Raw genomic sequence first — 27,787 nt, forward strand, 5'->3', positions numbered from 1 at the left:
AATCACACCCCTGTGGAGTGCACGCAGCCCTGGCACATACCAGCTGACAATCAATGATGATGACATAAGGGACGGTCAACTGTCACAACCATACCAGCCTGAGATTGGTCACCTGAAAGTGTTACATTGTGTGCATCCCTACCTACCGAAAGACAACCAAAGCTGTGTCACAAAAATACATACATTCATGCTGCATGAATGACTACCACCTTGCAAAATACAACATGAAAATAACGCCATGTCACCCAACCCCTCCCCATCTCCACCACCCAGCACACCATGGCATGTCCTGCAGTGTGAACACAAACCAAGGAATGCACAACACATGACACAATTGTCACAAAGTGCACTGTCCCAAATGGAAACAGGCCACAGACAATATGCTCCCAGTAATCGATAACAAACAGCACACATGACCAAATACTTACCATCAACACAATACAGCAACACAGCATGAAATATTGCCAGAATATTACAGTACAAACTCAAAGTAATGTAAGCCATACAACCTCAATAAGCCAGCACATCGACCCCTTCCAACTTCAGAGTGTTGCTGTCAGGCAAATGTGTCAGTGTGCTGCATACAACATGAACTGCATCTGCAAAGGAGACAGCCTTGTGAAGACATGAAGAAGGTACCTGCAAATAAGGAGGAAGACATGGATGTATAAGCACATATCAATACACCATGCAGTGTTCAATACAAAAACAAACCCCACTAGGGATGTCCACACAGTTATGACTATAGACTGCCCACACAGCTCATGGGAGCCCAATGTCACTGTGTAAGTCACTGTCACTTGGTCACACCCTTTGCAAAGGTGTGTGTGTCAGGAACCCAAGCATCTAACCCAAACACAGGACAAGCCTGCATGTGCCCAGCCAGATTACACAGTGGATGCCTACGGGAGCCACACAAAGCAACACACTGTTAAAAAAAAAAAAATCAAAAATGGCCATGTGGGGGTGAGTGGGGGGCTACCCAGGAGGTCCGAGGACAGGGTGCACACCAACACCCACCTGTGTGGATGTTGCGGAAAAAAAAACACCTCCATGGGCTCATGGCCTGCACGGCTACGCTACTGTGGGAGAAGTGCTGCTGTCGCTCTCATCACCCACTGCTGTTGCATCAGGAGGTGGTGGTGCTATGGGAGGCAGCCCACACAAAGCCCTGGTATGGTCCTCCATGGCAGCAAGCATGCAGGTGTGGAAGGTCTCGTTCTGGAGGATGATAGTACGGAGATCCCCATGCAGCACTGACGAGTTGCCTGCATTTCTGCATGCATGGCCTCCCGTGATGCCCGGATCTCCTCCCGAGTTGCCTGCAGCTCAGCTGAGAGCGAACGTGTGAGCCGCTCCAGCTGCTGTTCTGTCCTGAAATTTGCGGAAGCCTCAAGTTCAACAAAGTCTCCCTGAGGTTATGGAGTTCTACCCTCAGGGCCTCCCTGTGGCCCTGTGACTCTATAGAAATGGCTTCCCACAGAGTCTCCAGTGCCGCCCGTCAGTCCCTGTTGGACGCCAACATGTCTTCCCTGTGTGATTGGCAAATGGAGTCTGTTGCCTGCTGTTGTTGCTCCATCTGCCTTTCAGGGGGGATAATGGAAGTGGCCACCCTCTCCATTGCCTGAGCCATCATTTCAACTGATGCTGCCTGTTGTGTTGCCATACCGTACATGGAGTTCTCCCATGCAGTATTGCCTGGTGGCGTACGGCCACCGTGTCGGCGGGCACCACAACTGTTTGGGGCAAGGCGATCTGCACCTTGCTGTGCTGGCACTGCCTGAGGCTGCAGGACTGCATTCCCCCTCTGATCTGCTGGCCCAGGAACAGGATCAGATGTTGTGGAGTGTGACCCTGCATCCGTAACCACCAAAGGCAAAGTAACCAACACTGACATCCCCATAGAGGGTTCTACCCCTGGTGCAGGTGGGTTGGACAGAACAGAATCCCTGCCAGAAACACTCACCTGCGACAGCACATAAATCTCATCATGCTATTCAGCACCTGAATAGAGGTCTGAGGAGGTGCACCCAGAGACACCCCTGGACAGTATAGTGTGCAGTAACGAAGGGTTTTCACCCACCACCACACCACGTGCCCCACTGGTGCCCGGTCGTGCCTGAGATTCCTCCTGGGTCTGCACCATCTCCTCCACCTCAACAGCATCAAGTGCGTCATCACCTGCAAAAACATGAAAGACAACAAATGGAAACAGGCATGAGCACCATAGCACACACATAGGACTGACAAGGCAGAGATCCAGTACATGAATTACACATGTCCCACATGACTATAACCCTGGCATGCATGCACTGTCAATGAGTTGGAAGGGGAGGCAAAAAGCACACAGTGATGACACCAAGATGGAAAAGCAAGACATTTGCTGCATGCTGGGTAGCACTGGCATCACACATTAGCCTGTGAGTGGCATGTCCAATACACATACATGACATATGCCATCACACAGATTGCATGTAGCATAGCCATGGTACATTCCACAAGTACAGCCATATGTCAGTGAATGAGTACTGTCAGCCATCCATGTGAGATGGACATGATGAGAAGGAAAATGCCACATAGTGTGACAAAATACGCATGTGCCACTCACTGCAACACATCGAGTGTACAAGAATACAGTGATTGCAGGCAGATGTACACATCAATGGTTGGTCACTTAAACTTGACAGGAAACAACTATCATGTACCACATACAAACAGGCACCAAAAATCAATCAGCCTGAATGGTGTAATCATTCACATAACAAGGTAACAAATGTGGGTCAATGTGGGGTGTAATCAATGACAGAAGCTTGTCACATATGTGACAATAGGGCTGAAAAATGTGTTGCAAAAGTGGGAGAATTGAAACCATCAGCCTGAATGAACACTGAAAAATTCTGAACTATGTTGTTGCAAGATGACAGTTCAAGGGCAACTGCAGTAATGTGGCGCTAAATGGCTACTGTGGGTAGAAGGGATACTGTCATATCCAAATCCAAGGCCAGTGAATGTTTTGGAGGAAGCACATGGGTGACCCATACCACTCAGGTGCACACACCCTCACCTGGCACTCAATCAGAACTGGTCGCCCACACAACATACACATGGATTACACACACATGCATGGGCACTCACCGGACAATGCGTTGTAATCTGGTAGGTCTCCCACGCCTTGGATCTGTTCCTCTGTGATGAAGGTTCCAGCAACAGACTCCTGTTCAGTGAGTTGGTTGTCCTCTTGTGGAGACCCACCGCCAGTCACCAGAGTAGCGGCATGATTTGAGGCCAGCTTGTTCTTTGCTCTGCGTTTCAGGTCATTCCACCGCTTGTAGCAATCATCAGCTGTGCGCCTCACAAATCCAAGGGCACTAATGATGTCCGCGATGGTCTGCCAGTGTGCCTTACGTTGACCAGGTGTGGTCTTGCACCCTGCAGTCACCACCATTTTGCGGCTATGTGCCGACACATAGGCCACAAGTGCATCAAGTTCGGCGTCATTAAAGCTAGGCTTCCTTGACGTGCCACAGTGTGTAGCCGTGTCTGGGGTCTCAGCCTGCAGTCCCAGAGCACCCTTCTTCCTCTTTTTCAAAGGTGGTGCGGATCCTGAGTGGCTTACGCCGCTCTGGTCAGTAGGGGCAGAAGCGCCGGTGGACTGGGTACCAGGAGTGTGCGAATGCACAATGACCATAGGTCTTGGTGCAGGCATTGGCTGCAAGGTGATGTTGGGAAGGGCAACGTCGGTTTGATGGACCAGGACCGACACTGTCCCAGCTGGGAGACTCAGAGCTGGTGTGGATAGAGCTGCAGCTGCCCCTGCAGCCTCCCCACCCTGCCTACTTGGGGTAGCAGATGACATAGCTGCCCCAGATCCACGTGGCCTGGTGACACTAACTTGCACCGCCACATGTGGCTTAGACTTGCTGACCTGGAAGTCAGCCTGCGAGTCATCCTGTGCCGGTTCAGGTGCCACCATGGGCTGGTCCAAAAGGGGCTGAGCTGGGATTTGTCCTCCACACATGGGGGTCTAGGGGCACCCTGCAAATCCTGGCCACGTCCCTTACTGCGCCCACCACGCCCACCTTTTGGAGGTCGGTCACCTTTGCCTCCCTTACTGCTTGGTCGCCTCCCAACCATGGCACTGATGTTGTTGTGCGTATGGGAGTAGCAGTAAACAATTGTCCTGGGCAATTGGGGGTGAAAGGGGTAGGGTACTAGATGGAATTTGTACCCTAGTGCTTTAGCAAGGCTGTCTGTGACCCCTGGGGGGAAGATGACGGGTCACGCAACGCACAGGCACCCTGAAAACAAAAAATAACGTGCACGCAACCCCTCGTAGACCACGTGTGTGGAAAAATGAACCCGCACTACGCTGTGGCACCCAGAAACACAAAATTAAGCGTATGCGTAATACACGCAGCCTACAATGACCTCTGAAGGGGTACGTGACACACGGGCCAAGCACAGTTGGTAAATACGTGCACGACTCACCGTCTGCCTGGAAAAAGATTGTGAAAAAGACGCACGTTGGCAACACCCCCGCCAAAAGAAGATTTGTACGCTGTCTGAGGAGACAGGACAAAAGAAGAAGTGAACGCTGTTTGAGGAAACGGGCCCAACAAAAAAATTGATCCGCTGTCAGAGGTAACCGGGAGTACGAACTTGAAACGCTGTGAAGTAATCGCATGTGAACCAACAAGAAGTACAGAATTCACCCACTCGCTCTCCACGAAAAGCACGTACAAGGAAATGGCATCCTACACGTACCTTTTAAACTGGCCCACACGTACAACGTCACTTACGCGTGTAAGCGCTAAGGTCCTTTCCTCCAATTACATGAGCTGACACTCAGACGTGCAGTTTTTGCACGTGTATGATGAACATGCACCCGTGTTTAGGGAAACGCCCTTGCGCGTAACGTCACAGACGCGTAGGCCCTTTCCTCGGATTACACGCATTCACATGCAAACTTGCAGTTTTTTTCACGCGCCCTGAACCACTATGCCCATGTCAGGAGGGAAACGCCCACGCATGTAATGTCACAGACGCGCTTACGCGCTAAGGGCCTTTCCTCGAATTGCACGCAGACGTGCAAGATTTTCACGTGCCAAATCACTCCGTATCAAGCTGGCCACGCAACAACATGGAAGACCACGCTCCTGCCCAGAAGGCCGAATTACTGCCCCCCAGAGCCCTGAGCACGCTCCCACCTTCCATCTGCTGCTGCCTGCCTGCTGCCCACGTGCCCTGCTATTTGGTGCCTGCACGTCAGCCAGGGTTCCAGTTGCTGTGTCCACCCCTGCTGGAACAGAAGACTCCCGAATGGGATACCATCGCTCCACAGCCCAGCCCCAGGACCCAGTTTCCCACCCACACCTGCCTCGGGGGTCGCCATGTCAGGGCAAACACCATCTGAGACCACTGGCGACCCCCAGCCAGAGAGGCAGAGGGCCACCAGCTTCAGTGTGAAGGAAGTTGGTGTCCTGGTGGAGCATGTCCTGGGGCATTTTTGATGCCCTCTTCGGAACATCACGCGCCAACAAGCAAGGATGGGAGAGGATCTGGGACGTCGTAGTGGTTGCCATCAACGTGGAGGCGGTGGCAACCCGCGACCTCAAGCACGTCAAGCGCTGGGAGAACTTCAGGTCGAGGACCCTCTACAAGGCCCAGCGCCTCGCGGAGGGGGGCTGGGTCAGCATGAGTGACATCCAGATGAGGGTCCTGGAACACGTATGCCCAGCGCTCCACGCCCAGATCCTTCTGAGGAAGACCCGTCTGGAGTTGAGCGCTAAGTGGCCAAGGTTTGGTGTGTGAGACAGGGCATGTTGCAGTGTACTGGTAGTCTGATACTTGCTTGTATGTGTGAAATAGGCCATGTATGGATGTGTGTGCGCAGGAACATCATGGTCATGCATGTGAGACCAGTAATGTGTGAACCACATGGTTGGTGCATGTGTTACAATGCAACATGAGGAGCTGTATGCCAAATGCACACATGAAAGCATGCCAGTCTCTGTTCTTGGACATGGAAGGAGTGTGAGGGATGGGTGCTGCTGTCATGTACATGTATGGTGCACATGTGTGTGTTTCTGAGAAGTGTGTGTGTGTGTGACTTTGAAACGCCATGGATGCATGACACATGTCCGTGATGATGTGTACATTCACTCATGCAGTGCGGTCACCGTTGTATGCACTGTCTATCCGCTGTGTCTGTGGTGTACAAGCCATGATGCATGACCCTCCGGTGATGTGTGCGCATGGGATCAGCGTGAGCCATGATGCATGTGAGTTTGAAGGCAACATTTTGGTTAATAGAGACCCTTGTACATGGATGCTGATGTTGATTGCAGGCGGCATGCCTGTTTCTGCATGTGTGTTGCATGCATTCACCCATGTGTTGTGGAGGGACAGGATGGAAGTGACGTTTGACACTGCCACTCATGTGTTATTGCTTCCTTTCTAGGGGAAGTATGTACTGTACCCTGATGCTTGTGTTCTATGTCTCCCTCTACGCAGCGTCAAGTGAAGAAGAGGGCAGAGAAGGTGCTGTGGAGCCAAGCGGCAGGGATGCCTCCACCGGGCGGCGACGCAAGGCCCAGTCATCCTCCCAGGACTTGCCATCATCCGGGAGCGAGGGGGCTGGTGCCATGTCTGCCACTACGGCTGTGGCGGAAGGGCTGGGTGAGCCCCCACAGGAGCTTGCAATGGCAGAAGACGGTGTGGAGACATCCAGGTTGGTGGTCTCCACAGAGGAGGAGCAGCCCGCTACTGAGCCGCACATGGGGCCTGATGGGGGTAGTACCACTGGTGCAAGTGGTGCAGTCCAGGGCCAGGGTCAGGAGGCAGCACAAGTCACCGCAGAGGGGCCTGTGCATGTCACTGTCCTTGACCATGTGACAGCACCAGCATGGATGCCCCGTCCCAGGCTCCTCCGCAGGTAGGGGAGAGTACCATGTCATCTGCCTCTCCACTACCTGCGGACGAGGGGTCCCATAAACATATGGGCTCCATCCTGATTGGTGTTGCGTTGCACACATGTGACATTCGTGATGACGTGCGTTCTTCCTGGGCGGAGAATGCACGCCATTATGAACAGCAGCGTCGTGACGTGGCACTGTTGGGAGGGGCCCTGGTCGGTGGGTTCCTACATGTGACGCGCACTCTGGCAGACCTCTCCTCCTCTGTGTAGACTATGCGCCAGTCGTTCTCCCTGCCGTCTTTCGGCCCAGATTCCACCAGGGCCCCCTGTGGACCTGGCCTGACCAACACAGCCAGCTTGGTGGAGATCCCATCCCTGCCACAGTCGGGAGTCGGCGGTCCAGCAGGCGCGGACACCACAACTGGAGACCAGCTGATGTAGGATGTGCAGGCATCATCGGACAGGGCACATGGACAGCAGCAGCAGGAGCAGGCTCTATATGGGTGCAATGATGGCTCGGGCCATCGACATCAGGGGGGCAGGCATCGGCCAGAGGGCAGGAGGACCCTGGAATGGGTGTGTCTTCCGTGTGGCTGCGGTTAGGCCAGCGTATAGGTGCGGAGCGGCGGCGGGCGGAAGAGGCGCGGCTCACCATGGTCAGGGCGGAGTTCTCCATGCGTCGGGCGTTGAGGCGGGCAGAGTGGGATAATTCACCCCAGAGGACCTTTAGCTCTGTTTTCTCAGCTTTGGTGTGATAGTCTGTGACATATCTTGCAACTGCAGTGGAATTGTCTGCAATGTACTGTATGTCTAGGTTTGCATTCCACAAGAGGGCAATTATTGCATTGTAATCGTTGATGTACTTGGATGCTTCGTCTCTTCTAATATTGTAGGTATTTTTAGGGGATTTGCCTTTTACGCTGTGTCTAACAGAAGACATTAAGCTATTTACTTGTCCGTTTGTGCAGACTGATCTAGGGAAGCCAAAGCGGCATTTGGTATAGTATTTCCCTTCTGTTTTTATACCTACGACGGCAGTATTTGCCACATTTATGTTTTTGGAAGCGTAACATTTGTTTATGTAGGTCAATTTGTGTGATTTCTATCGTATATTGCAGGAAGTGTTGTCGGAATCATTGCCACATTTTGGAGCATCTTTTATCCACAAAGGCATGGGGATGTGTGCTGCTCCTCTGGATTGATATTCTTTTCTCCAAAAGAAGTGTAGAGTGGAGGGGTACTTTTATTGCAGATAAAATGCAGCATGGCTATGAAGCGATGTTAAAAGTATCTTAATACATTTACAGGGTCAAGAGAACAGAGTTCTCCTAGTGTTTTTAGGTCTATTCCATCTTTATTTTGGTTTGCATTTATTATGAAGTCGTGTTAGTCATCCCATGCATACTCTGTACAACTAAAAGTAACAGATCATGTTGGTGGGCCTAGGTTCCATAGCAGACAACGTACATCAGCGTGACATTGGAACCGGTATTCTTTTGTACTACGCATTTTTGCCAATTTAAGTAGTTTGGTAGCGGATATGTTAAAAAGTTAGAGCCTGTTTTTAATGTGTGTGCAACTCCATAACATAGAGTTGCTAGTTCACTTTCGAAGAGGAGGTGGAAAATGTATTCAACATTTTCCCTGAATCTGGGGTCTTCAGAATACATTCGTAAAGAGCGATATTCTGATGCACTAATTTGCGTGGACCTTTCATCAAATAGCCCTTCTTTTCCTGTAGGAAAGAGTAGAGGAAAAGAACATGCTTGTACACTTTTTTCCCATATGCTCATTGGCGATCCTTTGGCTTGATGCGTTTGTTATGTTTCTAATGCATCATCAATTGTGTCTTTGGAGTGCAGTGGATGAATGGTGTACTGGTCTAAAATGTTGGCTGCTGTAACAGGATCTACACATTGAAATTGTCCACTTTCTGGTGACTCTTGAATAATGTGGGTGGTTTTTCTTAAGATTTCCACTCTGTTTATATCTTTGTAGTACTCATTGTTTTCTTTTAGATATTGCAGGGCTTGTCTCCTAGTTGTTGCCAAATATTTGTGTCTTTTTTGGCACACCATTAACCAGTACAATAAAATATTGATCTATTGGCCATTGTAGTCCTAGAGTTTGAACATTTTTCTTTTAGATCCAATGGTAAATATAGTAGCTTGCCACAGATGCCCCTTAGTAGCTCGGATGGAGGTAATTTGGCTGATTTTGGCTGAAGGCATATTTTAGCCTAAAATGGGTGCACTGTTTGTATTATAATGCTCTCAGACAAGTTAAGCTGTTGGAGAGCTTTTGGAAGTGGGAATATTTTTAAGATATTAGTGAAAGCATGTGATGGCATTTGGTTAGTGTCAAGCTTTGATTTGCAGTTCATGCACACTCTTGACAGAATTTCCAAAGTCCCTTCAGTTCCAAAGTATTTTCATTGGAGGTGCTTTTATTTCTTCAAAGAGTTCTTTAGCTGTTCTTTGTAGGAGCATGTTATTTAAATTTTGGAGTCCTAGAGCAGGACGTTTTGCATAGTTTAGTCGATGCATAAATATTCCGTAAAGTAGAATGGTGTGTCGTCAACAATTTGATGTGGTGGAAAGTGCTTTTGCAAGCAGTTCCTGAAATGCAGGTTAATGAATGCCCTCGCAGACCAGTGTGGGTACTCACTGGACAGGAGTCTATGGTTTGTAAAGTTTTGATTTTACTTTTGTCTTTTAGTTTGAAATAGTGATTGAGGAATTGTCGTAATGATTTAAAGGAGTGTTGGTGTACATTACACATTGAGCTGCATGTCCATTTATGCACTGGACTGTTTATTTGGGTGAAAGGATCATTTGGTTCAAAGTATGTTGGGGATTTCTTTTTGATAAGGGTTTCTTTTGTCATAATGGTTTGATCCACCATTTCATATCCTCGACCTCTATTGTCTATGGCAATTGGTTTTCTTCTTGTGCACCACAGAAGTAGCCCCCAGTCCTCCTGGGTGCGGTTTTCCCACTATGTGCTCAGCAACCTACTGCAGCTTTGATCCTTTTTGCCTGCTTGTCTGTTTACCCACCACACCTGAACTTGGACATGGCAGGCAGGGCATGTCTCATACCCTGTCCCTCAGTTTTAAACACACGCTGCCACTTAACTTATCATTGGTTATGATTTCCTGTGATTCCAAACCACCTAATCAGGCTGGTAACCACATACCTTGAAATTACTTGTACGCCTTAACTTGAACACAGTAGGCAGTGCATGTCATCTACTCTGTCCTACAGTATGTCATTTTAAATCATCCTTTTATGATTTGATGTGATTCTAAACTACTGACATTGACTTGTAACCACATACCTTGACTTGTAACTAGCGCCTAGATGCCTCAGGGCTTTGTGCGCCGCTATAAATGTAAAACTAAATTACATAAAATAAATAATTATTTTTGGTTAACTTGCATTTATTCATCAACATTACACCCCTACCGGTTCCCACTTTGCACCCGTTTCCTTCATTGGCTCCGGGACACACTGCTGGTTCTTCCTGGGGTTGTGCTTCATTTCAGAGCATTGGACATGTTTTCCGAGTCTGTCACTCTTGCTCTGCGTGTCTCGTTTCCGTTCTCTGGTCCTGCACTGTTGCAGGACTGAATGGCCCACCTTCCAGAGGTCGTGCCACCGCTTCCCAGCCACGTTCCTGACCAGCTCTAGGATTCTTTGCCGCCTGCTTCCAGTCTCCAGCATATGTCAGCCTTCATTTTCTCCAGAGCATTCTCTGCGTCTCCTTTTCTTTTACCGGGCTGGACTGTCTTCCCGTGCTGCTCTCCTCCTTGGCTGTCCTGCATCCTATTATTTCATGTTACTTCGGTGAAAACTCCCCTACACGGAGCACTAGAACATTTCTTCCATTTCCATGGATCGCTGTTCATGGCTTCTTGGGGCCATCTCTTCTCAGTACTTGCATTGGGTGTAATCGTTATGTCACAGATCATCTTCTTGATCTCAGTTGGTGAAACTGACATGATGCTACAAAAGCACATGGGTGCCATCAGTCGAGGGGCTGAAAGGGTTCTAGAGGTTTCAGGCAGGTTTGAGTTTGGGGTGTGGTACCGCCTATTGCCCAGGTGGTCATCCCCATTAGGGGAGTCCCTCCCCATGAGTTCCTCCAGCATTAAAACAACATCTAGGGGGGGAAATTGGGTAGCAGCTTCACCTCCCTAGCCTCATGAGAAGGGGCTCCCCCTCTGGGAGAAGTGATGACACCTTGTGAATCGTCACAACACATACACAAATGGAAGACATATTGGGACCAAAAAGAGAGAGAGAGAGGTTAAATAAGAGAAATACCTGACATTTTAAGGGACAAAGTGAAAATAAGGGCATAAGCACACAATTGGAGGAGAGAGGTGTGATCCTGCAGAGTCTTCACAAAGACCCTACCTAAAGTCTCCTCCCAGGCTGCCAAGGGAAGCTAGACGCTACCTGATCCTGACCCAGGAGGATCACATGGGAGGAGAAGGGCCTCATGGGGAGGGGAAAGGAGGACTCCATTTGGAGAGACACAGGTTGGTGAAGGAAGGGGGGCCCATGGAGGACGACCAGAGTGTAGTCGGGAATGAGGGAGCTGGGATCCCAATGAGAAGAATCTGTCTAAGACAGAGGTTGTTAGCAGTGCACCATGCATGAATAGCAGACAGACAGGCAGGAATGAGTGAGGAAGAGGAGGAGGCGGAGGAGGGAAGCTTGAAGGAGAGCTGCGTGTTGTCCGCATAACTCTGGTTAGGAGAGTAGGCAGAGATCAAATGGGCCAGAGAGGCAAGGTAGATGTTGAAAAGCCAAGGCAAGAGGCTAGAGCCCTGTGGTACACCACAGGTGGAGAGTGAGATGGAGGAGAGGGCACAGTTGAACCTGGGAAGGTCAGTCAGAGAGGGAGTATGTCAACCAGTTCACAGCTATGTTCATGATGCCAAGGGTATCGCTGAGCCAATTTTATAAGGGTGGCATGATTAACTGTATCAAAGGCAGAGGAAAGGTCAAGAAGAATGAGAATGGACGGAAAGTTGGAATGGAGATTAGAGAGCAAGTCTTAACAGGTGTTCAGGAGTAAAGTTTCTGTGCCTCTGGCAGCTCTGAAGCCAGACTAGTGGTCGTGGAGACAACCAACAGATTCAGAGTGGTGGATAAGCTGGGAGATGGCCAGCTTCTCCAAGAGTTTCCCCAGGAAAAGGGTAGTGGGAATACATCAGTAGTTAGCTGGACTCGAGGGGTTGGCAGACGGCTTTTTGAGGAGAGGGTGCACAAGGGAGCGCTTGAAGAGTAGCAGGAAGGATCCAGTGGCAAAGGAGCGATCGCAGAAATCAGCCAAGACTGCAGCAAGGGTGGTCATGTTGTCCTTGATAGTTCTGGAGGAGCACGGGGAACACCTGTTTGGACGGGACTTTCATAGAGCAGACTTGTCTAGAGACCTCATCAGGTTATATGGGAGAGAAAGAAGGGAGAGAGAGGGAAGGGGGATTGCGGGGTAAGGGAGGCCTGAGAGAGGGTGAAGGAGAAGGGAGTGGTGTATAGCAGAGTGAGGACATGATGTCCAGAGTTTCAGTAATGAAGTGAGAGGGCAGTGCAGAGGGCCAGGGAAGGCAGAGGAGAAATTGAGACTGCAGTAGGATTGGTGAGTTCCTTGTAGATTTTGAAAAGTTCAGTCCTGTTGTTAGTGGCCCCAGAGATGCAGACTTGGATATAGGCCCTCTTCTTCGATCGGATGGAAAGTCTGTATTACCTTAGGAGCAGGCGGCAGGCCATTCTGTCAGAGGTTGTGCTTGTAGCCTTCTACTTCTGTAAAGCAGCTCTGCACTTGCGTTTCAGAGAGGCCAGGTCGGCGTCATACCTGGAGTTGTACTTGGAGGCAGGCTTCATGCGGATCCTCATGATGGATGCAAGGATGAACAGCATGTTGGAGATGGAGAGTTGAAGGTTAGTAAGGGGTGTGTCGGAGTGGGAGTTAGAGGCAGGAGTGCGAGGAGGAATAAAGGTGGCGGCAAAAGCAGCAACTGTCACTCGCTTCATAGATCGAATAACGGAGAAGGAGATTGGCAGTGTGGGCAGAGGCTTAGCCGTGGGGCTCAGGGGGTCCAGGTGAGCGGATAGGAGAGCATGATCAGACCAAGAGAAGAGGAGTAATGAGAGGGTTGGAGATGGGGATGTCTGCAGAGATGAGAGCATCCAAGGTATGTCAGGCTGAGTGTGTCGGACCGGAGGGGAAGCATGGAGAGGGAAAGGGTCACAGAAGTTGTGGGAGAGTCCAGAGGCCGCATCAGGGGAGTTAAGATGAATATTGAAGTCTCCGGAGAGAAGCTTGGAGGTGGATGCCAGGAGGGAAGAGGTGAGGTCAGACCACTGAAAATGGAGACCGGGCATGGGGGCCTGTAGATGGCGGACAGAGTCAGCGAGAGCATAGGAGAGACACCAAGCCTGCAGACGAGGCATTCAAAGGCATTTTATGAAAAACCTATTCAAAGTTGTCCGCCTCACATTTCTGACCCCTCTGAGGGCAGGGAATACAAAATACTAGGTCAGAGACAAACCAGCACAAATCTCCTTGGGTGGTTGACAATATGAGTTGAACTGAGCTCCATGGAACAATGTGCTTAACTGAAGTAAATGTACATGTGATCTTCCATAAAGGGATTGCGTGACATTGGTAAGTAATAGTAGTTTGTAGAATGCACAAATAGTGAGGTAAAAATAGCACAACACAGTATAAGAGGATATGGGGTTGCGGGGTACCAAAAGGGGTCCTCACTACACTGCTAGGGCAGTTGGATTATAGGTAGATAAGATTCTGTTAACCATTGTGGTAGGCCAGATGAGTGTGGGCAAAGTCTCTGAGAATGGAAGCTCTGTTTTTGGTGTTGGTATTTGGGGTTTGGATATGGTTTTTTTAAGGGTGCCATGTGCTTGTGACATTTTCAGGGATTTTCTGAAGTTAAATGGTTTTCCTCTGTGCCACTGGTCTGCCACCTTTGGCTCACCAGATGTTTTGAACTATAACTATTGTGAACGCTAGACAGCATAGTCAATGGTGAGGGATCATGTGAGTTGTAGTCAGACATTTGGAGAGCTGATGCTTGCAGTTGACTGCTCTATGCAGACCGTTTGAGGATAAAGTTTGAGAGCTTGATTGAGAGCAAAGAGTTGTATGGATGGTCATTAGTGGTGCTTGATGCTTGGCAGTTACTTATGCTGCATTACTGCATCGTATTTTTCCGATTGGCTTGGGTGATTTGAGTCTTCACATTTTGATCTACTCTCAGCAATTTGGTAATGTACTGAAAAAGAACTGTGTTTAGCTCATCAGAGTTCCTTTTCACAGCACTTCTCTTTCGTTACAATCCTTTGTAACCATTAATTGTGGACCTTGTGCTTCATTGTGGTCCTTGGCCTTCATCAGCCCTTCTCACATGCCACTGTACTTTTTCTCCATCAGTCCTCTTCCTTTATGTTAGTCCTTCTCTGTCAGCATCCTCTGCATAAGTCCTTCTCCTTCATCACAGTACATTTTTGTGATCATCCTCCTTTGCCACAGTCCTTGGCCGGTCTTCTCCTTGGTCCTTGACATCCTTCTCTGTCACAATCTTTCCTCTTTGCCACAGTACTTCCTCTTTGACACAGTTCCCCTTCTGCCCTTCTGCTTCGTCACAGCCTGTCCTTTGTTAGTCATTGTCCTTCATCAGTACTTCTACTTAATCAGAATCCTTTTTCATAGTTCTCCTTTTTTGTCACAGTCCTTGTCATTTATCACAGTTCTTGTCTTTCAGTCATTTTCCATCCTCAGTCCTTGACCTACACCTGTCTTTGTTCATCACAGTCGATTTTCACAGTCCTTTGTCTTCATTGCAGTCCTTCATAGCATCCTTGTGGTCCTGCCCTTGCCCTTCCTTGCAGTCCTTGTCTTTCTCCTTCCTTCCTCCCTTTCTCCTTCTTCCCAGTCCTTCTTCTTCCTCGCTTCCCTGTCGTTCAACTTTGCCATAGTTCTTCTGAATAGTCCTTGCCCTTGGAACATTCCTTGTCCGTTTTCAGTCCTTCCCTGTTCCTCCTCCTCATGGCCCTTCTTATTTGTCCTAGTCCTTTTTCCTAGTTATTTGTCCTAGTCCTTTACGCTCATCAGTCTTACTCATTTATTTTAATCCAACTGTTTTCAGGTTGTTTTTAAATCCATCGGTCTCCCTCCCTCTGGCCCCACTCTGTATTGCTTCCTCTATATTTTCTTCTTCTCCCTCTCTATATGTCCCTATTCTTCTCGCTCCCTTTGTTTGTTGTCTTTTTCCCTCTTTCTCTTCCTCCCACAGTGGAGTGAGGTGCTGGTTGGGGCAGAAATGGAGAAAGAAAGAAAGAAAGAAAGAAAGAAAGAAAGAAAGAAAGAAAGAAAGAAAGAAAGAAAGAAAGAAAGAAAGAAAGAAAGAAAGAAAGAGTTTGTAAAGGGCTGGACGCTGAAAGTATAAAATGTGTGTATATGTATTCTGCTCATATATGCTGAAACAAACACCACCAGCCTGCATATCGACCTGCTTGTGGTACTTCTACATTTCACAACTAGGAGGCCATACTTGGCTGCGGGGGTCGAGGTATACATGGAACCCAAGCTCTGCTATGAAGCATGAAACCTTTAGGGAAGGACCAAGTAGAGCACCTACTCTACTACTTCAGGAGTCCAGAGGTGTATGATGAAGCAATGTCACAAAGATGGAAATGTACAAATGGCCTTCATGCTATTGGATTGTTGCTAAATCAGTTACATCAACCATGTTGATACCCTCTTTGCATGTGCATGGCTATTCAACTTGTGTTGTCTCTTGGTACAGCACAGTATTCTCATCTTGCTCCAATTGCTAGTTCTCAAGTAGTCTCGGGTGGATAGCTCAGTGATAATGTGCTCGCCTTGGAAGCAAGACGACACGGAGCACCACAGGTTCGATCCCCGGGTCTGCGCTTAGAAACCTCTGGGTATTAAGCGTGTAATAAATAACCTATCATATCATATATGTCTTCAGAAACATAGTCTCACATATCCTCTATATCTATATTATATTCTAGATTGGTATAGTCCTCATTTATATGCCTCTAGAAAATGGATAGTTTGGGGTTGCGCTGTTCTGCTGGTTGTTGTTTACAGGCTTGGGTAATTGGGATTTGAAGGTGTGAGAACATTGTTGATCAGGCCATCTTGTCTCCTGGCTTGCAACATTATGTGTTACTACTGACTTCTGCAATTGTATTTACTCTCTCCTCTTGCTTCTCCACTCTTTTTGACTGCTTACTCTCTGTTCTCTCCTCCTCTCCCCTTCTTCCTTTTCCTGTCTCCTCCCCTCACTTCCTTCTATGCACTTACTCTATCAGAATTGTCCCTGGACCTAGTATGATAGATATAGCAACCACGTCTGTCTCCTTCCACCTCCCCTTACTGTCCCCCCACCCCCTCCTCCAGCACTATCTGAAATTTTGTCAGGCCTATTACGATAGTCGCTTGTTTTGTTCCTCCCCTCCCTTTCTGCGCCCCTCTCCCTCACCTTTAGTTTTTCTCCAGCTCTACCAGAAATGTCATCATGCATAGTACGGTAGTCGCTTGTTTGTTTCCATTTCCTTCCCACTCTCCCACTCCCTTCCTTATCTATGTCTTAGCTCTTGCACTATCTGAAATGTCGTTGGGCCGAGTACGATAGTTAATTTCACATCCTTACTGTTCATGGCCTGTAAGAACTGCATTGTGTTTTCCCTTGTTCCCTCCCTTGTCTTGAAGCGCTTTGAAACACATTGTGTATAGGCGCTATATAAATAATTATCATATCATACTGGATGGGAAAGAGCCCAATGGTATGTTATGGCCTTCATTTCTTGCTGTGTAAGCTGCAGACTTGCTGCCAATTTTAAAATGTTAAAAGTATTTACAGTTGTAGTCGGCCAGCAGAGGCTAACAGCTCACCTAATTCTAGTCACATTCAGCTTGAACGATTTGTGAGCTGGGCCCATTCTTTATGGGCAAATAGAAATGCATAACTGAAAATGAAAAAGGCAATGAGCCAAAACCATTGGCTAATCGAAAGCACATTTTAGCCAGAAGTTCATGATCACACACTTGGGTATTGGTTCTTTAACCAATCCCATCTCTACTTTTGCCACATTTTATTGTATTACAGCCTTACTAGAATGAAGTATCTATCAAATATAGCTTTCATCATCATTAACATACTTCATGTTGAATGCTGTCAAAATGTCCATAAAAGAATTACTTCATATCTACACATATTAAAAAATTAAATAAGAATACATTTCATACACCAACTTATGTGAGAGTCATAAAGTGCTTTGTACTCTTCAAGGTTCTCTCTAAATAAGCATCCCCTACCTTACATAGCAACAGATTTGTCAACAGTTCAAAGTGCAAATGTGCTGGTTGTCTTTGGAAGACGCCGTGAGCTTGTGATGGTGATATGAGTCCTTCTCCTTAGTGGACCACATTTCATGGTGATGGGTTTGCAAAGACGGCCTATTCTGATTGTGTTTCTATTCCTTCATGCAATGTGGCCATAATTGTGTTTAAATGATGGAGTATTAAAGCACATCTTTCTGACCAAAGATGGAGCATATCAATTCTTGACCCACAATAAATAGTATTCTGAGCTCCGCTGGGTTATTATTGGGAGGTATACATGTTTATAAGGTTCACAACATTCCAGCTCTTTGTTTTGTGATTCAAAAAAAGCATAAAGAATACAAATGTTACATTTGGAATGTGAGCCTGTGTCAACTTGATTCAAAATCCGATCCGGCAAACCAATTTTAAATAGTTCATCTTTCAGAGGTTTAAACCGTTATATGCGAGTGGATGTCACTCAAGAGTACCTAATAAAAGAATGTGTTAAATCATCCCTGGTTTGGACCAAAGTGAACACCATAGAAAAGGTGATTTTATCCTTTACCTTTGAATGCTGTGTATGGAAAAACCAGAGGGTGTTTCACTGCCGAGACCCCGGAGATCTCTTTCTCAGGTGGCTAGGGCATGGCCATCGCCTTTGGATCCAGACTCTGGAGGTGGACAAGTGCTGGAGGATCACCTGGGTGAGGGGTCCTCGGGAGTAGGGGAGGGACACCTGATGGCGAAACGCAGTATCCCCCCTTTCCAGTACCCCAATCTAATCCTATTTATGGGATATTCCAACTTCCCAGATCCCCACCCCCTTTCCTACACAACACTGAGCCAAGGAAGAGGAGGTTTAAGGCTGAAAGAATTATACATTGGACATGTCCCTCTAACGAGATCAGGCAGGGTCAGGCACTTAATCATGTACACCTAACACTATTAACTCTCCCCACACGGTTAAAAGGTGGAACACTGAGACACATTTTGAGCAAGGCGGTGCACGAGAAGAAGCAGCCCCTCCAGGGCTATGGTGAACCAGGCAAAGGAGAGCGACCAACCGAGGGGTTAATCCGAAAGGGCAGGCGGCTAGAGACTCCCCACTCACTTGCAAGAGATTATTTCTGAAAGGCCATGAGGATTGCGCACGACAGCCCAGCTGGAAGGGAGAAAATGTCTTCTGAGTGCTACAAGGTTACCAGCCACCCTCTCGGGTGAACAGCAGAGTTGGGGAGGTGCAGAATCAGCAGTGTTAACAACCTTGACTCCTACATCAAAGGCGTGAAAGACAGAAAGCATCTTAACATGACTGGTGAGTTGAAGGAAGCAAAGAAAGCCTGCTCTGTGTTTATTTTAAATGCTTGCCACAGTATCCGAGGGATGAAGGTTAGCGAGCGCTGATCAGCTGTGCGAGAAAGTGTAAGTTATACCTAACAGGTACATTTTCCAAAAGACATTAGAACTGAAGGAAAATATGTAAAGTGGAAGTAAAGAAAGAAAGGAGGGTCGAAGTGGTCATGTGGAGGTGAGAGCAAAAATCCTCCCAGTTTCTAAAGTCTTCGACAGTGAAATTAAAATACAAAAGGAGGTTTGAGCCTGACTGAGAGGGACCGATAGTGTGGGATGTGAGGAAAGCTTGGGGAAATGAGCCCCCAACAAGGAGAAAAGGTTTGAGCCCGATTGAGGGGAACCTATAGTGAACTGTGATCATATGCTATACTTGGAAACTGTTTTGCTGAAACTGTGTAGTAGCTTGAAGGATGACTTGGACTTGGGTGAGAGGAACCAGAGAGGTTAAACCCGTGAACTTGTGACTCGGACTTGAATGGCCAAGAAGGCTCTGGAGGGCAGAGCCAGCAGCCTAACTGTGTTCGCAAGGCAAATTATGTTCATCCATCAAGTGTTCCACCTAACCTTGTGCTGTACAACGTGAGGACGAGAATTAACACAGATTTATATTGCCATTCTGACATTTCATTTCATCACTTATTTTTCCTTTTTTAGATACATATCCCTATATCACATTAGAGTGTATAAGAGTGAGAGCATGCATTCGGTTTTTGTTAGTATAGGCCTTTATTGTTTGACTAAGACTGACTAAGGCTGTTTCCATCTTAGTTATAGGGTCAGACAGGAGTTTTCCCAATCCCCCTGAATTTAACAATAAAGGCTTTGAAACGTGCAACTCTTGTCAGTGTCTACTTGTGATACATCAAATAACATGTGTAAGGGAGACATGGTATCAGCTAGCTTTTGCTCCCAGACAATGATGATTTTAGAAATGTTGGATTTCTTTTTTAATGATATATTTAATTTGAATTGAACTTTATATCAAGAGAGGCACTTCCAAGGGAGCCAGGTATGCCAGGTCATTTCGTGGACCATTTTGAAACAATACACACATGTGTAGGGCCCCAGAATGTATGCTACAAATGATCCTGTGGCTCCATTCTATTGATGATGGTCTAGAAATATAGAATGTAAATATAGCAGTATTACAGGAGAACACTCATTGGGCCTCATCACGCGTTGGGCATTCGCCCTTAAATGCAGCGGTAATGCTAATGCCACCGCATTTAAGGGATGGCCCTATTATGAGTTGTGTGGAAAGTTTGGAGTTTTACCTCCAGCTTTTTGTCAGCGGTAATGGCATCCCCCAACCCCATTGGGTCCAATGGGGAATGGGGGCTTACTGCTGTACTGCTACTCGTATCTGGCACCAATAGCGCCGGACCAAGTAGCGGACCGAGTACCGGTAATGCTAATAGCGTTGGGCAATATCCCGGCGCCAACCCCTGAGGCCCAATATCTCCAATATAATACTTTTATTATCAAGCTTCCTCTTACATTGGCCATAAAGATAATCATTTTCTTAGACATAGAAATGTTGCCAAATAAGACGTCTCCCGATTTGCGTATTTATCACGAGGAAATCGGAGCAAACTCAATTTTTACAAACAAATATTGGCCATCTTAAAAGCACCACCACTCCACCAATAACATAACTGAAATGCTCAAATCTAAAAGAAATTTCAGTGAACCATCTTTATTTGAGCTGGGATTAAGAGTAATACGAAAAGGTTATTTAAATAGAGGATATCACAATAAAACAATGGCTCAAGCAATGAAACCACTGGGAAGCAGACCCAGAGAAAAATTATCGACCCCAAAAACCAAAAAAAGAGAATCCTTTAATAATTAAGCACGAACAGAGAAATTCTTCACAGAATATACAACGAAATGCTCAACATTCAATTGGATATGTCGCAAAAATTGGCACATTTAGAAAATAATATCCTGATGGGATCCAGAAACTTTCTGGAATACAGACTTGGCTTCTACAAATGTAGGAAATGCTCAACCTGCTAATTTTCCCTGAATAAAACTGCAAACTTTAAACTCCTTGCCGGTTTATGAACTCTCACACAGCATTTACTGTATATGTCAGGAAGAGGTTTCCTTTCTGGTCCGTGTGGCATAGGTGGAAAAGGACTATACACGCCACAATACCATCCCCAAGATGACGCTGACCTCTGCCTTTGCATACTATCTCGATGAGGTCTAGTCTTTTTCAAGATTGCGCCTCGAGGTTCACTACGCATCGGGAGCCGAAAACCACTTTCAAGACTACCAGAGATATGTGGAGGCCAGATTAAAACCTGCGCGTCCCTGTGCTTTTGCTGGGCACTGATGCTACGTATTTCCTTCCTTGGATTTTGTTTCTTCAATCCTTCTTCCTGTGATTTCCTGCTTTCTTCTGGTAGATCATGGCCTGTCTCCTCCTGCTGTCACATGCTGTCCTGGTCCATGCTTTCTTGCGACTCTGCTGCCTTCTACTGGGCCCCTAGTCTCCTACCCAAGTCTTGTTCATGTGGTGTTGCCTCCTCCATCCAATCCCACTCACTGGCTGAGACATCCTCGGGGTTCCTGGATATCATGTTTTCTTTTTGTTGCCCCCAAGAGGGTTTCCCATGAGTGTTTTCCTCCGTGTACACGCCCTCCTGTTCCAATTCAGGTGGTTGGATATTCGCTGGGATCCATTCTGCAACCTCTGCAGCTGTAGGAATACAATGTGCATGGAAATGATGTAGGGAGTACAGTGAGACAACTACCAGAAATGTTCTATATTTCAATTTTAAAAAACGGTGAAACACACGACTGCTATATTGTTTGTGTATTTTTCTTAAAGAATGGAATACAAATGCAATGCCAATATTGGATACAAGAAATTTTGATTTAAGAGAAATATATATTACTCTTTACAACCATACAAATGGTTAGATTGCTATTTTATACAATAGTCATGAACAGGTTTTTTTTCTTGGAGCACATGTGCAGTGCCGCCCCATCTAAACCAATTTAAGCCACGCACAATAATAACATGTTATCCAGACCTTACCTCAAGGCCAAGTCTAGACAATCTGTCATGCGTTTGCTCTTACCAGCAGTTATTCTAAATTGAGCAAATATATTCTGGAAGCTAAGAGGCTTTCAATATGACTTTTTTTGCCCAAGTCCCATCCTTTAGAGGTTTGTTGTCTGTATGACTTCTGAGTCAAACAGGGGGTTAGGGCCTTCATTGATCAGTCTGCCTCAGACCCTTCCCTACCAGCACTTTCCTTTGGGTGCCCTTCCCTGATCAGACTACCAAGTCTGGTCCGTTTCCCCCCCCCTCTCACTATTTTGACCCTCATCCCATCCCCAATCGCACTTGCCCTTCGGGCCTCACCTAGCACTTGATTTCCAGGCCCCCCAGAATTTATGCAGCCCCTGGGGCGCCCACGCACTTCCCGTTTGCTGCACTTACACGATCTGAATGTCAAAAAGCCTAGTAGGACCGTGTTGTTATCCTTTGTTCCCCTTTCCCCATTTGTCTTGTGCCGCCTGGAAACGCTTCCTGCTGCATAAGCGCCATACAAATGTTCAATAAATAAAATTAAATAAATAACTTAGTATTCCCAAAAGGGTTATCAGTTCATCTTTTTTCTTTGGTTCTGGAGCCTCTTAAACTGACTCCATTTTCTTAGATGTAAAACCATTTTCAGTGATGCTGTGGCTCGGTCACTCCGCCTCAGCCATCCTAAAATGCTGTTTGTTTGGTTTTATTGTGAGCACACACTCTTCATCCTGGAGTCATGCTCATGACAATCCGCGCTACATGAAAGGTCCTCTTGGAAGACAAAGTGGCCATTTATTCCTGCAAATAGAAGGGACCCTCTTTCCTCTTTCCTCACTAACCACCCTTCCCAGTTGCAACTGGGCCATTTCTCCTCCACCACCTCAGTCTCTACCTGTGGCGCCCGCCAGGACTATATCCTATCACCATGGCTCTTCAAAATCTATCTTGCCCCTCTTGCTCACCTTTTTCCGCCTTCTCTCCTCATATGCAGTGTTATGCGGATGACACACCACTTTCCTTCTAACTTCCCTCTACTACCTTCTCTTCCGCCTTTCTGATCCCTGACTGTCTGTCCACCATTCAGGCATGGTGTGCAGCTAACGATCTCTGTCTTAATGCCAGTAAATGAAAATCCTTCTAATTGGGACACCTGCCCCCTCTTCGCCTCCTACCATTTGTCCACCATCTTTGGCCCCTCTACCACCACCATCCCGTGAGGTCAAAAGCCTTGGGGTCATCTTCGATATCGCCCCTTATCATCTTCACCCCTTACATCATGGATCTTACTAAGAAGTTCCACCTCCTCAGAGGCATTCTTCCTTTCCATACCTTCCCCAAGAAGTGCAATGTCTCTAGAGCTCTGGTCCTCTCCATGCTGGACTACAGAAACAGTCTCCTTCTCAATCTCCCTCTTTCCTCCCTACGTCCCATCCAGCTATTGCAGAATAGGCTTGCAATACTTATCCTTGGCCTCAAGCCCAGGGACCGTAGCTCTCCAGCCCTAAAATCTCTCCACTGGCTCACAGTGACTGCAAGGATCGAATTCAAGACCCTCTGCATCATCCACAAGGCCTTCTGGGGCCTGGGACCATGGTATCGCCAACTTTCCCTCCCCAAATGCTCCCCTGCTAGAGCCCTACGCTCCTCTAACTCCAACTCTTTGACTGTCAAATGCTTCTCCAAGCAGAGAGTGGGGGGCAGGTCTCTCTCCTCAGCTGGCGCCTCCCTTTGGAACAAACTCCCTAACCCTCTCAGACTTGAGCCGAACCTCCTTAAGTTCCAGAAACTGCTCAAAACTCTGCTGTTCTCTTTCCCTTCCCTGTTAATCACCCCACTGCCCCTGTGACTGGTGGCCTGATCCTCATAAATCTCACAGGATTCCAGGCCCTTCTTCCCAATCGATACCAGCATCCCCTGGACCCCCCACTAAACTGCCCTTGCTGATCCCTGCTTGGCGGCCCTGCATCCCATCCTTGGGAGTCGCCTGCACTAGCACTTAGCCTGAGGTTCTCCTTCGCCTCCTTGGCTCCCCCTAGCACTTCCCTCCCAGTCCCTCCACCAGCACTTGTCCACTCCTCTGCTGGGTGTCCCCAATGGTGGTCACAAAAAAAATGAAGCAACCAAACGTGTTGCGAATATGCATCGATATGAGACTCCCCAATCAGGCGATCGGACGCGAATGACACATATAACGCCCACCAGCTAATCATGGACTTAACAGGGGCCACAGTATTTAGTAAGATGGATCTCCACTCTGGTTATCATCAAATCCACATGGCCAAGAAGTCAAGGTATGTAGCAACCTTCTCGTCACATCTGTGACTCCGGCGGTACCACTGGACTTTGGCATTTCATCAGCAGCCAAGGTCTTTCCAAACGAAATACGGAAAGTGCTGCAATACCTGCCTGGTGCCACGATTGTCAGCGATGACATACTTGTGTATGGCACGTCTGAAGCAGAGCACAACGCATGGTTGGCTGCAGTTCTGGTGCGACTGGAGGAGTTGGGGATGACCCTGCACGCTGAAAAATGTTAATTTGACAAAACTGAGCTATCGTTCTTCGGATATGTATTCAATGCGATTGGGGTATCCCACGATCCGACCAAGGTTGTGTATATAAAGATTACCCATCTGCCAACCACAGTAACTGAAGTGGGAAGCTTCATGGGGATGGCGTCATACTGTAGCCAATTCATACTAGACCTAGCAACAGTCGCAGCCCCACTCCGACAGTTAACCAAGAAGGACTCCCGCTGGACATGGGGAAGAGAACCGGTAGAATCATTCCAAAGGATCAAAGACTCTGTCAACACCAACACCTCTATGCCATTCTTCAACACTGTATGCAAAATGGAACTGCTGGTGGATGCCAGCCCCTTAGGTCTGGGAGCACTCAGATGGACCATGCACCCCATTGTATTTGCCAGCCAGGCGCTGACCAAACTGAACAGAACTACGCTCACCTTGAGCAGGAGGCCCTCCCCATTTTCTGGGCATGCCGATGCGTTCAAGTGTACCTCCTACGGCACCATGTGAAAGTTTACACAGATCACAAACCACTTGTCCTGATTTTCAAAGGCTCTGCACCGCACCCACCTGCGAGACTTGAGCGATGGATGATCCAGCTTCAGCCATTTGACATTGAAGTGCTGTTCCGCACTGGATGAGACAATCCAGAAGACTATCTTTCTCGGCTCCCATGGCCAGCAACACAACGCCACGCAGGAAACCGATGAACATGTCTGTCATGTGATCACGTGCATGTGACAAAACGCATTAGGCTAGAAGAAATCGCCAGTGAGACAGCACGAGACCCCTGCCTTCAATGCGGAAAAGAAGCCATTGTATCGGGGCACTGGAGGAATCTGCTGTTAGCAACAATACACAGAGCACAAGAAGCTCAGGAGATGCTACAGAACCTGTTCAGAGTGCAAGACAAACTCCCCAGAAGGGGTCATATTGAAGGGACACCGCATTGTTTTGCCGACAACGCTCACAGAACAGGCTTTGAGGTTGGCCCACGAAGGCCATCAAGGTATCCTCAAAACACAAGCTTTTCTCAAATCAGGCGTGTGGATACCCAATATGCAAAATGTGATGGCACTCGTAGGAGCGTCTACTGCATGCCAAGCAACCCAGCAACAAAGGCCCCATGAACAGTCAGCAGAGATGGGACGCGATCAGCGTAAACCTTTGCTCCGTGGCCAACGAAACTTACCTGCTAGTGGCCAAGGAGGAGTTCAGCAGATACCCCGAAGTCAAACCTAGCGGGTCCACCGATGCAGTGTCAGCCATCACAGCCCTCGAAAAGATGTTCGCCATCCATATCAAAATTAAGATTGATAATGGCCCCCATTCGAAGGACGAGAACTACAGGGTTTTCTAGACAATTTAAGCAAACATCATCGGATTACACCCCACTGGCCCCAGGCAAATGGATATGCCGAGCGTTTCATTGAATCGCTGTACAAAGTAATCTGCATTGCAAAGGACCAACAAGTCATGTGGTTACCGGAAGTATAGAGGTTTCTACAAGCTTATCGACAGACACCCCTCTCATCAACCCACATCTGTCCAGCAGCCTTCATGTTTGGAACCCCCATAAAAGTGGGGCTCTAGGTGCATCTCAGACCCTGGAAGTGGATAATGAACGAATTGAGGAGAACCGTCCAGCCCGGAACAACCGGGAGAGCGGAGACCGTCGAGCTACCCCCAGCAACCTGGCCCCAGGTGACATGGTGAAGAACTGGTCGCCCAAGAACAAACTAGCCCTTCCGTTTGAACCGACTCCCTGGGTAATCCCAGACAATGACCACGGGATGATTACAGCTCAACGAGACCAAGAAACAGTAACAAGGAATGCGTCACATTTCAAAAGGGTTCCTTCCACCATGTGGAAAGGGCTGTTTCCCCCCCCCCCAACTCCCACCAAGGTGCCAATCTTGGGGGATAACGATCCTCTGGAGATGCAGAGGCGAACGAGAGACAATGACACAGAGGCCCCGGGCAGCCCCCAAAGCCGGAGCCCAGGCCTTACTGAAGCAGAGCAGAGGCAACCCGAGTTCACAGCAATGCCGGCGCAAACCCCCGGGGGAATATATCCAAATACACACTGAAGGAGAAACCACAGCCATCCACAAACCTGAAGGAGCTTGTCATGCATGCCGTATACCAACAAACTGTAAGCTAACTGACCTCTGTTATCTGTTGATTCACACCTACTACCCCCCCAGAACTTGATATTTGTTATTAGCTGATTTATGTTTCATGCAATTTGGGGAGGGATGTGGTGTAGTAAAGAGGTCCTGGAGGTGTTGTGACATATTAAGTCAGGACGCGAGAAAAACAATAAAAGATTACACTGCCCACCAAAACGGGACAGTGCGAGTGACACCTGCTAACGTGCGTTATGCAGCTGCCGATGGGAAAATCCTAAAGAAAATGGTGGAGGCGGCCCGGTAACCCCTGCAGGGGCGTCCTCTAACCTTCTCCCCTCCCCCTGGGTAAGGGGAGGGTGCGGGGGCGGAACGGCGCCAAAAGCACCCCAAAGCCTGCGAAGGGCAAACAAAAGAAAGGGGCGGGTAACCCCTTTATAACGAGGAGGCGTCCTACAGCAGGAAGCATCCAGCACCTGCAGTAGGACGCCTGCACTGCCGCCGCTGTGATGAAAGGATTTCGTTTGGCGGAAGTCGTGTTGGTATGGAGTTGTTTCGTTGCGGAATTTGGCGAGTGGCAGGACGGTGTGAAGATCGCCCAGCTTGGGGAGCTGGAGGACTGAGGATGCCTACCGTGAGCAGGTGCAGCGACTCGGTCGGAGTGCAGCTCCAGGAAGTGGCCCAGCACACGTCAAGCCGGACCAGGAAGCATTGCAGCCGGAAGAGAGGAGGTCGGGGTTGGAGCCTGGAACACGGTGCCAGCGAGGGAGCCGCAGCATTCTACGACGCTGAGCCCGGGGAAGAGGAGACACCGGAAGAGGCAGGCACATGGCGGCGGACAGAAAAAGGGCCCGCCAGAAGGTAAGGAGCTGCGTGGGCTGTGGAAGCCGTGGCCCTTATCTGAACTGCATACCCGGGCCGCCCGAGGGTGAAAGAGGGACCGCAAGCAGGTCTCTGAGACCCGGCTGCCTGGGTGAAAGAAAAGTTGGGAACAGAAGTGCTGCGAGGGAACAGACTCATGAAAGTACTCCGCCCCCCCACCCCCCACTTTTTTTCATGAGCAGCCCGGCGCAGAGAGGGAAGGAGAGGCAACAGAGCGGACACCGGGGAAGAGACACCCCCAGCCACAGGGTGCGGCTGGATTGCTGGGAGAATCACGTGGGGCTTTAAGGGTGCGGAAAGGGAAGGAGACATGTGGAAGACAACGGAGGAGAAACAGCTGGGAAACAACAACAGGAGCAAACTGAGCAATTTGGTGGAGCAGGAATAGCAGCCAGCCAACAGGCTATTCAAGAATGGAGTTGGAGGCCTTTCTAGAGATGGCCAGGCTAGCTGCAGCCACCCATGGGCTCGACTGGATGTCAACAATGGTGGCTCAAATAGGACAGGAGCTTCCGGGGCCCAGTCAGGTGGTGAACAGCTC

At 48.2% G+C, this 27,787-nt stretch overlaps 1 protein-coding gene and 1 long non-coding RNA gene across 2 annotated transcripts in view; one reads left to right on the top strand and one right to left on the bottom strand.

The window, feature by feature from the left end:
• PLBD1 (phospholipase B domain containing 1) overlaps window positions 1-27,787 on the top strand; it is a 424,699-nt gene that overhangs the window by 7,691 nt on the left and 389,221 nt on the right. The window lies entirely within an intron of this gene.
• Window positions 20,370-27,787, bottom strand: part of LOC138581412 (uncharacterized) — a 578,201-nt gene continuing 570,783 nt past the window's right edge. The window contains exon 6 of the long non-coding RNA XR_011304546.1: window positions 20,370-21,365. This is a non-coding gene — a long non-coding RNA (uncharacterized lncRNA). The remainder of the gene's footprint in view (window positions 21,366-27,787) is intronic.

Source organism: Ambystoma mexicanum, chromosome 3p (genome assembly GCF_040938575.1).
Source record: "Ambystoma mexicanum isolate Mex_15411 chromosome 3p, UKY_AmexF1_1, whole genome shotgun sequence".
Taxonomy (NCBI): domain Eukaryota; kingdom Metazoa; phylum Chordata; class Amphibia; order Caudata; family Ambystomatidae; genus Ambystoma; species Ambystoma mexicanum.